Here is a 13,509-nt window from a genome sequence, read left to right on the forward strand (position 1 = left end):
TTGCAATAGTCCAGCCTAGAGAGAACCAGAGTGAGCTTCTCGGGGAAGGAGAGGAAAGGAAGAATACCTCTGAGGAGGTGCAGTTGGTAGTGTGACTTCTTAGAGACTTCAGAGATGTGAGGAGTGAAGGAGAGTGTAGAGTCGAAGATGACCCTGAGGTTTTTAGCCTCACAGGTGCGAGCAGGAAGAGGGCCAAGAGAAGCCGGCCAGAGAGCTACAGGAAAGGAGGGAGCGGGTGTGCCAATGAGGAGAATCTCAGTCTTACTGGCATTAAGGCAGAGGTCATTGGCGGCACATCACTCCTGGATAGTAGACAGACAGTCAGAGATGAGGGAAGTAGAGGAGGAGGCTGAGGGTAGCCTGAAGATGAGCTGGGTGTCATCCACATAACACTGAAAGCTGGGGCAGAGAGCGGCGATGCAGTGGGCCAGGAGTTCCAGGTATTGGTTGAACAGCCAGGGAGAAAGGTTAGACCCCTGGGGGACATCACAGGTAGATAAAAAGATAGTAAAGAGGAAGGACCCAAGTTGTACCTGAGAGGGTCGGTCACAGAGGAAAGAAGTCAGCCATGCCAGAGCTCGACCGGTGTTACCCAGGTTATCACGGAGACAGTTGAGCAGGATGGCATGGTTGACAGTGTCAAAGGCAGACGAGAGATCAAGCAGGATGAGGACGCAAGGGGTGGTAGAGTCAAGTTTGGAGAGCAGGTCTTCCCTGTGCGCAAGAGCCTGCAACTTTTTAGAACAATGCAGGATTTCATAGACTCTGTGAGACCTGATTGGGGTGGGAGGTGATGTTCTCGCTCATGCAAAGGACCTAGTACCAAGGCACATGATGCTGTTTGCCACGCTTAGGCCTAATTTCTAAAATGGCTGCTGTTGCCAAAATGGCATTCACACCCGCATCTACCATGAAGCTTGTAATGTAAGCACTACGGTGATCGCGCACCCTCCTATATGTGCACCTCACACTCCCCTGCCCCCTGGATGTGCTCTCTTCGCGTTTATTTCTCATTCAGTATCGCCTAGAGGGTGGTAAAACACTCTCTCCTTCTCATCATTCCCCACTTTCGTTTATCTCGAATTAACGAACACCCACGCAGTGCCCTTGGTAGCTATGTTCCAATATGTATTCTCCCCCCTCTGCACCCTCTCCAACGTTTTAGCTTCCAAGTATGGTGGCGACCCGTCCTTTGGAACCCATGGTCTGCAAACATCTCGTAAACTGCTCCAGACTGGGCATATTCCTCCGGGATACATGTCATGTAAATACAACCCACATCCCCAGCTAAATCAACCCAGTGATCTGTATAGTTCTCAGGATCAGGTGGGGGTGCAGTAATTGAGCCGCGGGGGTGCAAGGGATGGTACATTTCTATCATACAGGGTTTGTTTGGGTCGTCTGTCTGGCTACTGCTTTATGTGGTACCGCGAGGTGCCTTAGGTGGTACCCCAATTGAGACCATCATCATTGCGCTGTTGTGCACTGCTTTGGCACAACATCAGAGTGTCATTTGGCACGTGCAAAGGATGACCAAGAAGAAGATGATGACAGACACTAGCGCATTTTCACACTCTCCCCCCCAGCCAGGAGAGAGCCCAGGAGAAAGTTAGATCAAACCAATCTTCACCCTGTATTCCAGCTTCCTTTTTGATGCGCTCTACCAGGTTGTGTAAAGCTTTAATTATGTGTGACAGAGAGCTGTTTTCAGTATCTTCGGGAGGCAAGAATGTGCAACAGGAACCCCCTATCTTTTTTCACATGCCTCCTTCCATCGCAGTTAGCATATCCAGGACGTAGCGATTCTGCATCGTCATCAGCCTAAGAGCACGGAGTTCCACCTTTATGACGTTCAACCCTTGCTCGGTGTCATTTGCCCGCTGTATCAGTTCCCAGAGGACAATCTGCAGCCATTTAGCATTGGCCGCAGCTTGCACACCAGGTAGTAGCATTGAGGCGATGAAAGGTTCTGCTTTGCTGAAGAGTCTGCACTCGTCTGGCATTTCATTGAGCAAGTTTGATGAATCTTTGGACAGATAGCTCTTTTCTTTCTTCGCAGAGTTTCCATTTTCTATTTCCCATGGAAGGCGTGGAACTCTGGTGCTGGCAACAGGTTTCTTGTTTGTTTTTCAGATGTTGGAAAGGTGGTGGGGGCAAAAGTGTCTGTTGGCCCCCCTTGCAAATGTACTTCTGCGATTAAAAGCAAGGCTAAGTGCAGCGTGGCCAGCGAACAATAGCCCATACATGATGGTGGGAGGTGCAAGTACGCTTGTTGGCCACACACCCAATAGTAATCCATCACTGCAACCGTGCCTTTTCTGAGACCAGGAATGAGAAAAGTCTTATTGCAATGTTCGTTGGCCCCTACAAATGTTGTTCCGGCACTATAAAAGCAAAGTTCATATGTTTCTTCTCTGTGCACTTTCATTGGTTTCTCCCTGGTAGTTTTGTGATGTGTTCAGTCCAGAACGGTGCTGCTTCCACCTGGGCCAGAACCCCTTCTTTGTATCCTATTAGGCCCTCTGCCATGCAGCTAACTGTTGTTTGTTGCCATTTGTTGTTTGTGTATTTGAGTCCTTGTATTAGCAGTAAGGGTCGTTTTAGACATTGGTTGCTCTTCAGATTGTTGTTGCATTGCAGGCAATCTGGATCTACAAGTGTGCCTGAAAATGTCAATTTTGATTGACATTGTGTGCCTAAAAGGTGCCCCAGAGCTTACATAGTGCCAGTGGTCGAAGTGTATGAAAAGAAGTAGTGGAACTATGTTCCCTGCTGGCCTGACCCTGCTCCCCACAAACCCCATTGCCACAACCCCACCCACATACAATACACGCCCCCAAACATTTCCACCTGTTGTTTAAGGGAACGTTCAGTGCAGTACACTGAAAGTGAAGGTTTCAACTTCTTCCTACACATTTATTTTAAAACAGGACGGTTTCTTTTTAAAATACAAGTATAGGAGCTGTAAAAGGTTTGTTTGTTTAGGTAATTTAAAAAAGTAGAGGAGCACCGCTCCCGCTCACTTCGACCACTGCATAGTGCACAATGTACTACGCATTGTGCTTCTAGAATTGCTACTTCTTGTGGCACTAGGACCTTGGATGCCCCTGATGCATGCAGTATCAACGAACACACATAACGGCTTCCATTCACTCTGTTCCTCCCCACTGAGCTCATATCCATATACCAACTATTAGACAGTTCTGGGTGACACACTTTGTCTATGGCGTCGAGACCAAACACGTTATTAGTAGTGTTATTAATGGATATAGGTGCATGTAAATTTACAAAGCCCTTCGTGCTTGTCTCTTTGTACGTTTACGTGCACCTATATCCATTAATAAACACTACTAATATTTTTGACATCAGTAAGGTATGCGTTATATAAAGCATTAGGAAATCTGGAAAACAATAGGGACCTAGCAATATATTCTAACAGTCCGGTGCGAGGGGGTGGATTGTCAATGTGTACAGAATTGTTGGTGTGTAACGTTGGGCCTTGGGAAAAAAGCATCTTCAGTTTCATTTGAGTGATGCTCAGTTTCCTTTATGTGTAAACTTGATCTATAATTTACAGTGAAATTGTAATGTCAGCCCCTGTCCCCACTCCCCTTTCTTTTATATGTCTGCCTAATATAAAATAAGCTTCTAAGTAAATCCCTAAAATAAACATTGACATAGCAAATATACCTGCTATAAAATGCATTGCACACATATATGACTATGAAAACCTAGACATAACACTATAAGTAGAATTTTTTTTATATCTAATGAGTGGTTTGAGAGAGAGAGAGAGAGAGAGAGAGTGCCATTGTGAGAACCCACAGGGTGTCTCACCCGCAAGTCCCCAGGGATCTCTCTCTGAGGTAGCCAGGGAATGGCCATCGCCTTTGGATCCAGACCCTGGGGATGGACCAGTGCAGGAGAATCACCTGGGTGAGGGATCTTCACGGAGTGGGGGTGAGGTAGCCGATGGTGAGACGCGATATTCCCCCTTTTTTGTTCATCTAACTCATCCTATTTTTAAGAATTCTCTGAGGATCCAACTCCCCCCACCTTTTTATGGAAACACTGGGCCAAGGGAGAGGGTGACTGAGAGTAACAAGATTTAGGGCGCCATTATGACTTTGGAGGTAACCATGCCGCAATTTGTGGCATGGTCACCCCTTACCGGGTACCAGAACGGGTTCCTTAAATGAGGAATTACCGGGCCATTCCAACCTTGGAGGACCCCCCGGTAATTCCTTATTCGAGGAACCCGGACCCGGTACATCCCCATTCCCATTCGAGTCCCCATAGGGCTCAATGGGAATGGGGAGGGAGCTAACAACGGGCCTTTTAATAACGGGCCCGTTGTTAGCTCCTTGTCTGCTAGCGGGACCCGCTAAGGGCACCTCGTTTTACCAGGCGCCCTTTGCGGGCCCCGCGAGCAGACTCATAATGGGGCGGGAAGGGGTTGGCGGCTTCAGCACCATTACCGGTGCCGTTAACCCCTTACCGCCAAGGTCATAATGACCCCCTAACTCTCCAACATCGTACTGGACATGTCCCGTTTATAGGGTCAGGCAAAGTCAGGCACTTGACTTTAAGTGCATACACCTGATACCAGTTAGCTCTCCTCACACGGATAAAAGGCAGAATCTAAAGACACACTTTGAGCAAGGCGGAACACAAGTATGAGCAGAACATTTGGGGCAAAGGCAAACCTACTGGAGCAGAGCGACAGACCAAGGGACAAGAGCAGCAGGTTGAAAACCCCAAGAGTTCCCAACTCGAGGTTGTTGCCTCCAACAGGCCATGAAAGACACGTGGAGAAGGCCAGCTCCCACATCAGAAGGCTGAATTGTGTTTCAAGGACACCAGCGACCCTCCTGGTTGAACGGCAGAGTTGGGGAGGCGAGGCCAAGTCTGTGGTACTAACCTTGACTCATGAAATGGAAATCATAAAACCAAGAAAGAAACGCACACAGTGGTGAGTTGGCAAGTGACCTGAGAGATGGGTGTGTGTTAAAGAAAGTTTGAAGTGGCAACATTATATCACAAGTGAAGGCTGCACGTGTGTGGATGAGACGTGAATAAAGGCAGATCTGTGAATAAACTTTGAAGTAAAGACAGCTGCGAAATCAGCGATACAGAGTAACGGAAGGAAGTAGCCCACTCGAAAGTCTCTGTGAAAGGTGTGTTGTTTGTATGAATTAACTGCAAAAGCAAAGTAAGCAAAGTTAATTAGAGAAGCGGAGAGTGAGAGTTGAACCATGAACTTTTAGTCAAAGTGGTCCTGTGGAGGTCTGTAAAGAAAGCCACGCACATTCAAAAGTCTTCAACATCTGAAAGAAGTCTGAGCCCTGCTAAGGCAGACCCGAAGTATAATAGGTTTGGGGAAGGGAGCCCCCCTTGCAAGTTTTGCTGAACTTTGTTTTGAAGATGGCTGAGCCCGCCAGAGGGGGACTCGCGTGAACTGTGTTTTGAAGAGGTCTGAGCCCGACAGATGGTGACCCTGCATTTTGGAACTGTTTGTTGTGTTGGAAACCCAGGTCACAGTGCAATCCTGCCTACAGGGACCGCCTTACTCCGTCCTGACTAACGTGGGAGGAAAGCTGGTTCAACTACATTTATTCTTTTGAACACTGATTTTTCCTTTGCATACATTTCCCCTTTATACACTTTTTGTACACGAGATAGGGCAGGCATTAGGCTTTGTTAGCATAGGCCATTTTGATTTGACTAACTCCACTAGGACTGTTTTGTTTATCATTTGGTGGTCGAGACTACTCTCATCTTAGTTATAGGGTAAAGTAGGAGTTTTTCTAACCACAGAAACATCAATAAATGTTTTACAAATTGTACCTATATGTCAGTGGTTTTTATATAGGATTGGCCCCAAAATCTGGCCTGGCCTGGAAGTTTGGCCTAGATGTCCTAGCAGGTGTTATAGATCCAGACTTTCGGGAGACATAAAGGTTCTCCTAAAGAACAATGGCGAAACTCCTTTAGAAATACACCGTGGGGACAGAATTGCACAGGGAATTCTTGAGAAGGCTCTATTTCCTCATTTTGTGGAAGAAAGTGAACCAGAGGAAAGGTGGCTTAGGCTTTGGAGAGGCCGATGAGACACGTATCACTGAGGCAAAAAGGGAAGAAGAACCTACAATCTTTTCCAATCTAGCCTTCGCCCAGCGAAAGGATCCGGTCCTCGCAGAGGCTTTCTTACAAGTGATTCCTGAGGGAGAAGGACAAGAGAAGCCTTTTTCTTCCTGAAACAGGGATTACTGTGTAGAAGGGAAATCTCCAGAGAAGGCCTAAGTAAAACTCATTTAGTAATACCCAAAATCCATCGCAAGATCAGGGGTACATTTGGGACAGCCTAAAACCCAAGCTCAGATCATTGGGAAATTCTACTGGCCAGGTATCCATGCTACTTTAAACACGGGGACATAGGCTACCCCACCTGTCTGGCACTTGCCGGTAGTGTAATATCGCACACAGGAATCGATCATAACATTTGGTCTATCCTTAGATTTAGAGAGCACCCACGATTGAATTCCCACATTTAACAGATTTTATTATCTAGAAAATCATTAAAAATCCTATTCAGGCTGTTGTGTACATATAGCCATTTTCAACCCCATGTTTTATACGATATTATGCAAATGCAATCTTATTAAATATTCATATGACTAACAAACGGTAACACACTTAATTTGTGAGGGTTAGTACAGGTTGTGACTGAGAATGTGGTTATTATCACCAAAACATCTGTCTAGTCGACACTTTGTGGTGTTTCTGGCACGAACTGGGTGGTTTTCTGTTCGAGTGCCGTCTTCAGGACTGTAAAAGTGGGCTGAATGGTGTCACTTATGTACCCCGTGGTGGAACATCTGAGCCAATAGTTGAAGTGTCACAGGTACTGAGAAGAGGTGCAGCGTTCTTCTCTCAAGGTGCCTGATGTGCGCCTTGTATTTCTTGGTCCTATTGAAAAACACTACCTCAAACCTTCCATTAAATCTGGGGCTGTCCCACCTGCGGACAAAGGACCGTACTCAGATGGATTCTCCTGGCAGCCATGGTTGGGTGGGGAGTCAGTCATGGAGTCAGGTGTGGCACCTGGCACATCTTCTGATCGGGGTGGTGCAATCTATCGGGAAGTACATTTGAGTGCTCGGGTTAGGTTTGTTAAATAGTCTTTGAATTTGTCTCCTAAAACAGCTGTTGCTCTTTGCACATCTGATGCTTTCTTAATGGGAAAAATTGGTGTGTGACTGCGTCGACCAGTTACCACTGTGAGAAACCTGAGTGTGTCTCCCTGTCCGAACCATGGGGATCTCTTTTCTCAGGTGGCCAGGGCACGGCTATCACCTTTCGATCCAGACCCTGGTGGTGGACAAGTGTGGGAGGATCACCTGGGTGTGGGATCCTCAGCGAGTGGGGGTGAGACATCCAATGGCGAGACACTGGGGGTCATTACAAGGTTGGCGGTAAGGGGTTAATGGTGCCGATAAAGGTGCCGGTGCCGTTAACCACTTACTGCCACATTACGAGGTCCTTTAGTGGGTCACGCTAAGGGTGGCTGGTTTTACCAGGTGCCCTTAGTGGGAGCCGCTAAAGGACCAGCATGCTAACAACGGGCCCGTTGTTAGCATCGTCCCCATTCCCATTGTGGAGGGTTTTGACCCATGTGGAATCATTAGACGGGGTGAATGTGGGGATTAAGCTGTCGCTGCCCATCATTTTACCCCAGAACAAAAATAAATCATTGGAGTGGGTAAAGATGGGGATGCGCTGTCGCCGCCCATCATTTCATCCCAGAATCCAGGAGAGCTGCGCAGTTGTGCGCACACCAAAATGGTTACCTAACTTGCCACCCACCAGTGTAAAGAAAGGTCTTTGTTAACAAAATCCACTGTTACTGATGTCAAAAAGTTGCTGAAATCATGACTCATTGGACCACTTTAAAGATTCAACCCTTTTTGTGGGGTTCCACATAACCATCTTACTGTAAGGAGGCCCATCAAAACAATGTTAAGCAAGGATTTACTACCATGTAAGAACCATTCCTGTTTAGAATGCATTAATCCAAGAAAGATCCCAAAATTGCATGCAGTACCAACAAAATCCTCAAGGCGGCACTAGCGGTCTAAACTCTGACAGGAGAGCTGTCTTGCAAAACTGTCTAAGTGCAAAGAAAGGGGTCTCATGTCATTAAAAGTTCAAAGGGGTTGCCTGTCCTGAGAACTCTTGACACTTCAGAACTCAACACAAGGAGCCAGGAAATCACAGGGTTCTGTTAATTAAATGCAAAGTGGCTCCCTGGCCTCCTGATGTCAGCTTGCCAGACACCACACAAAGGACCCTTTCCTCTGAAAGGAATATGTTGATTTTTACTGTTTTACTGTCAACAAAGGCCTGCCTGCCAGAGGATGCATGTGACTGACCCACCCAAGTCTTGGAGGCGGACTCCAACACTCTGAGGACTGAATTGAAAGTAAAATATATATTTTACAAAAACACTGATAACTCTTTGTAATCAAATGACAGAAATGTATAACTTTGAGAGACTTAATTTAAAAAATGTACCTTTAATTCAAGCCCAAACTCCAAATTGTGGGATATTCTGGGACAAAACCCTGCTGTTTATTAATATTACAGACTCCCTGTTTCAGCTAGACAAACGAAAATGCATTGGTATGTGGGTAGATATGTGAGGAACAGTTGTATAAAATTTAATGAAGATCCAATGTTGTTTAGCACATTAAAAAGTGCTAAAAGTGCCATTTTTGAATGCAAGCTCTTAGAAACAGCAGATTTGGGACAGAGTATACCTCATGTGATATGTGACATGGGTATGTAATTTCAAACAACTGTGTAACTGTGAAATATGTATTTTGATCAGATATAGATTTGGGTGCACAGATGACAGGGGAGTTTTTTCAAGAGATCATAAATGGCTGACATCACTCTGACACAACTTAGCTCCCCCAATCAGGGGAGAAATGAAAGCTGGACCAATGACAAGTGAGAGGGGCAAGTTTAGTTATGACCAACACACACACCCACTTGCAGAACATATAAATGGACCACTGAAACTTAGGTGGAGACCTTCAAATCCATTTGCAGCTGGAAGCTCTGCCGGGAAAATCCATACTTTACCTCCATCAATCTCCAGAGAAAGCTGTGCAGAAAGATCCAGACTTTAAATCCATCAATCTTCAGAATCCAGAGAGAGAGCTGACCCAGATCACTGTGAAGTGCAGAGACCAGAGTCCAGTTTAAAACCTGACCAGATCCGTGGCGAGGTCCATTTCACTCAAGAATATAGTGTGAGTACCTAGAAAACTGTGCAGAACCAATCTCCTAGTTAAAATAATATAATTCAATCTAGTTTAATCTAAGTAGAACTGTCTCCTAACTGTCACCTGTCATTTGCAAAGCTGTCACCTGTCATTTTCTAGTTGCAAGCTGCACTTGTCTTTTTGAACTTTAAAATTTCAAATCTGAAAAACGACCTTTATTTAATCGCTAATATCTCCGTGACCGTTTGTGCTAGAGACTTGCAGTAACTTTCATCCGGAAGCTGAGATCCTACGCTTTCCTAGGACCCCAATACGATATTGCTAGCCCTTGTAGTTCCTCTGTAATCGCACCAGACGCATTCGCGAATTTTACCGCGATTTGCAAATTTCTCCACTTGCAAAAAGATAGCTGCTTTTGCTTTCCTCTGAAAGAAATTCGTTTGCCTCATAAAAACCATCCCTGCATCATTGCTAGTGTGAGCCTGGACTAATATTAACTTGATTTCACTCACCCTGAACCTCCTAGAGGGAATTAAAAGCATTTTAGCATATTTTTTCTTCATTTCCAGCACATTTAAAAGCATTTGGGCCTGTGTTTTCAACTTCTGTAGTCTAAGTTGCTGGGGTGAACTGAATCACATTTAATTGCATTTCTGAGAACTGTGTGCCTTCCCTCCATTTCCTTGCATTGCATAAAAGGGGGGGGGGTGAATTGTACAAGAAAGTGATTACATTGTTTTTGCTGAAATCCTATCAAGTTATTTTCTGTACTGCATTTCATTCCACATTGCATTCATTTGAAACCATAAAAGTATTGTTGCTATCTTATCCATTTCATGTCAACTCCTTAGTGATTATAAAGAAGTGTGCTAGTGCCAGATTCTCCGTTGTTAATCTTTATCATATCAGATTAAGTGTGCTATTCAATTATTAATTTATTATAAAGCGTGATATATATATATTGTTTAAATTATCAATTAAACCTTTTAACTTGCAAAACAGAACTACTTCTTGGCTCAGTGGGGTCAGGGGGATTCTGAGAGAGGGGTGTTATATAGGGGTAGTCATCCAGAACGCATGAACTGGACATAAAGATATATCAATAAGGGTTTTCATTCAGTATTATAGACTAGGCGTTGACTTAGCTGTAGTGTTGAATTGAATCCTCTTACAAATTGGGGGCTCGTGCCGGACGTTTGGGTTAGATCTACCATTTGTGCAGATTAATATAGCGTGCCACCTGACCAGATACACATATCCGGTCGGATCACCACGCTGTGTTACGCTGTAAAGCACTTCTCAAAGGAACGCTCTAAGAAAAAGGTCTGTTTTGCAAAAATAAAATACAAACTTCTGTAAGTCAGGACAGAGACCAATCTCTAGAATGACGGCCTTAGTAGACATGAAAATAGCCAGAGAGCACTTCTTACATAAGTTATTTGTGAGAGGTGAGTGGACTCACCAGGACCAAACAGTCTGGTTGCAGGCCATCACACCCCAAATCACGGAAACAGGGTCAGATATATGGAGAGTCCAGGGTCCCTTACATGTGGCTCTGAGTGAACTATATATGTCCTCTAAGGCCAAGGATGAGCACAACAAGATTGCCAGGGTAGCGGCATATTTATATTTACATATGGGAGCCATGCAGGACAAATGTGCTGAAGGCCAAGATCTGGCGAGTAGGCAACTGCTGGCATTACAGAAGGCCCAATCTGAGCTGGACTATTCTGAGCAGAGGCTGCTCAGGAGCCAGGAGTCAGAAAATGACAGTAGGCAGTATATCATTAAAATAAAAGAGGACATGGATATACTGCAACAGGAAAAGGCTGACCAGGATACTAGATTTCTGGCCCTGCAGAAGGAGCACCGAGACAGTTTGGACTCCTTACTGCAGAGCCAAAAAAAGCTGGAGCAACAATTAGACTTTAACAGGGCATGCACGGAGCAGGTAGCCACCCTGCAAAGTCATCTAGATAGAGTGAAGGCAGAGAGCAACAAGCTGATTTCGAAAGACCTGGATACCCAGGCAGAGTTTGACCAGGAGCGCCAGAAAGCTGGTGCCTTCCAAAGGCAAAGGGACGACCTGGCGGCACAAATGCAGGCTCTTAGTCAGGAAAGAGACGCCTTAGGCCAGGAAGTCTGCCATTTAAAAAGAAAAATGGAAGAAAATCAGCTGGCCCACCAGGGACTGGGTGACCTCCAAAAAGAACACCAGAACTTGTTAGAGCACACCAGGAGGGTGGAGGATGCTCTAGCAAGAAAGGAGCAGGCCAATAGGGACACAGCTCAGGAGGTAACCCTCCTGCAGCAAAGACTGGCCCAGTGCTCCAGGACCAATCAGGAAACACAGAGAGAGAATGAGGCTCTCTGCCAGCGCAATGATAGACTCCAACAACAGGTAGCGATGCAGGAGAGACTGATAGAGTCTAGTAAGGCCTTAACTGAGGAACTGAAGGTGCAGGCTCTTGCATTGCAACAGGGAGCAGGGGCGGATAGAGATGAGGTTCGCTGGGAAAGAGAAACTCCTGAGCATAACCCCAGGAGCCCTAGTACCAGAGGCCTTTATCTCTCTCGGTCCCTGGACTCTGCCACCCCCATGTCCCCTGGCGCACATGAGCACAGGGCCACAGGGATGGCAGATTACTATCCAGCCAGAAGCATGGGGCTCATAGGCCAGTACCACCCAGGAATGGAGGGGCGGGCATCCGGCTATGGGCACCCCAGCACAGTGCAATTTAATGGGGAACCCCAGGAGAGTAGGCCCCTTAAGGGCATCCTGAAAACCTCTGCCCAGTTAGGTCAGTGGGGGGGGTACCCAGCAAATCCTGGCAGCAAGGAGGGATCTGAGGACTCCTCTGAGCACCACAGGAAACAGGAGACCAGGTCCCCACATTCTGCCAGCCATTCCCAGGCTCGCAGAATCCGGGAAAACCTGGAAGATCTGACGGGAACCTCTGGGAGCAGTGCCTCTGAGTCAGAGGATGAATGGACCAGGGTTACCCGAACCAAAAGGGCCAGTAAGGCAAAAAGGGCCTTGCTTAAGGACCCCTTAAAGCAGATTAAGGCGATCAGGAGCGTCATCACGCCTTACCATAAGAACGCTAAGTATTCTGTTTGGGAGCACTTAGAGTTGTTTGAGCAAATGATGGAGACTTTCCATTTGAAGGACAGCCAAAGCTGTATTCAATATGTAAAGTGGACCTTCTCCCCGGAATACTCCAGTTTTTTTGCAGGGCTGGTGGACCAAAATCATTTAAGATGGTCCACCTATAAGGCGGCCATCTTGAAACATTTTTCCATTCATAGAAATCCTCAAGAGGCTCGCAAGGCAGCCTACAATTTGCAATGTGGGGAGGATCAGGCCCCACAAGAATTTGTGCAAGAACTGAAACGTGCTTTTGCGCAGACCACCAGAAGGGTGCGCACAGACAGTAGAGAATTCATCAATACATTTTTTCATGCCTTGCCCAAATACATAATGACCCAGCTCGTGAGGGATTTTCACGAGAAAAGATCTTTAGACTGGGTCATTGAACAGGCTACCCGGATCTATGAGGTGCAGAAACCGGTAGATAGCAAAAGTAATGCCCAGAAAAACCCCAAAGCCAACAGCACACCTGCTGCTGCCAAGGTGGCAGAGGTAAAGGTCACCCCCGTTTTGGATTTGGAGATGGGGGGCCTAAAAACCTACCTGCACCTAATAATGCTAGGCCCAGAAGGTCCTCGGGCCAGTCACAGACAGGGAGCCAGGGAGGCAGCCCCACAAATGGGGTCCCTCGCTCTCCTGATTATGTAAGCCCCCGGTACAAGGGAAACAGACCCATCCTGGGTTATGTGTGGACTCCTCCAGCCCAAGGGGGGAGATCCAGCCAAGACCCTAACCCAGGGAACTTTCCTCCTAACTTCCCACCGGAGGGCAGAAATTCTCCAAATCCTGGGCAGAACTTTTTCCCCAGGTATCCACCCAATTTCCAACCCCAAAATCCTCCAGCCTTCTTTCCCCAATTCCCTGAGCCCAGACAAGCTAATCCGGGAGAGGGGAGGCCAAGGGTGGAGGGGTACCCAAATCTTCCCAACCCGGGGTATTACCAGAGGAGGGACAGCTACCCTTCCCGGGATCAGCCCAGGGGAGAAAACAGGGCCCCGTATCAGCCTGAGCGGGTTTCCCAGTTAGAGCGCCAGGTTCAAAACATGGCGCGGGATCTGGGTCACATAC

Source organism: Ambystoma mexicanum, chromosome 6p, assembly GCF_040938575.1.
Source record: "Ambystoma mexicanum isolate Mex_15411 chromosome 6p, UKY_AmexF1_1, whole genome shotgun sequence".
Taxonomy (NCBI): domain Eukaryota; kingdom Metazoa; phylum Chordata; class Amphibia; order Caudata; family Ambystomatidae; genus Ambystoma; species Ambystoma mexicanum.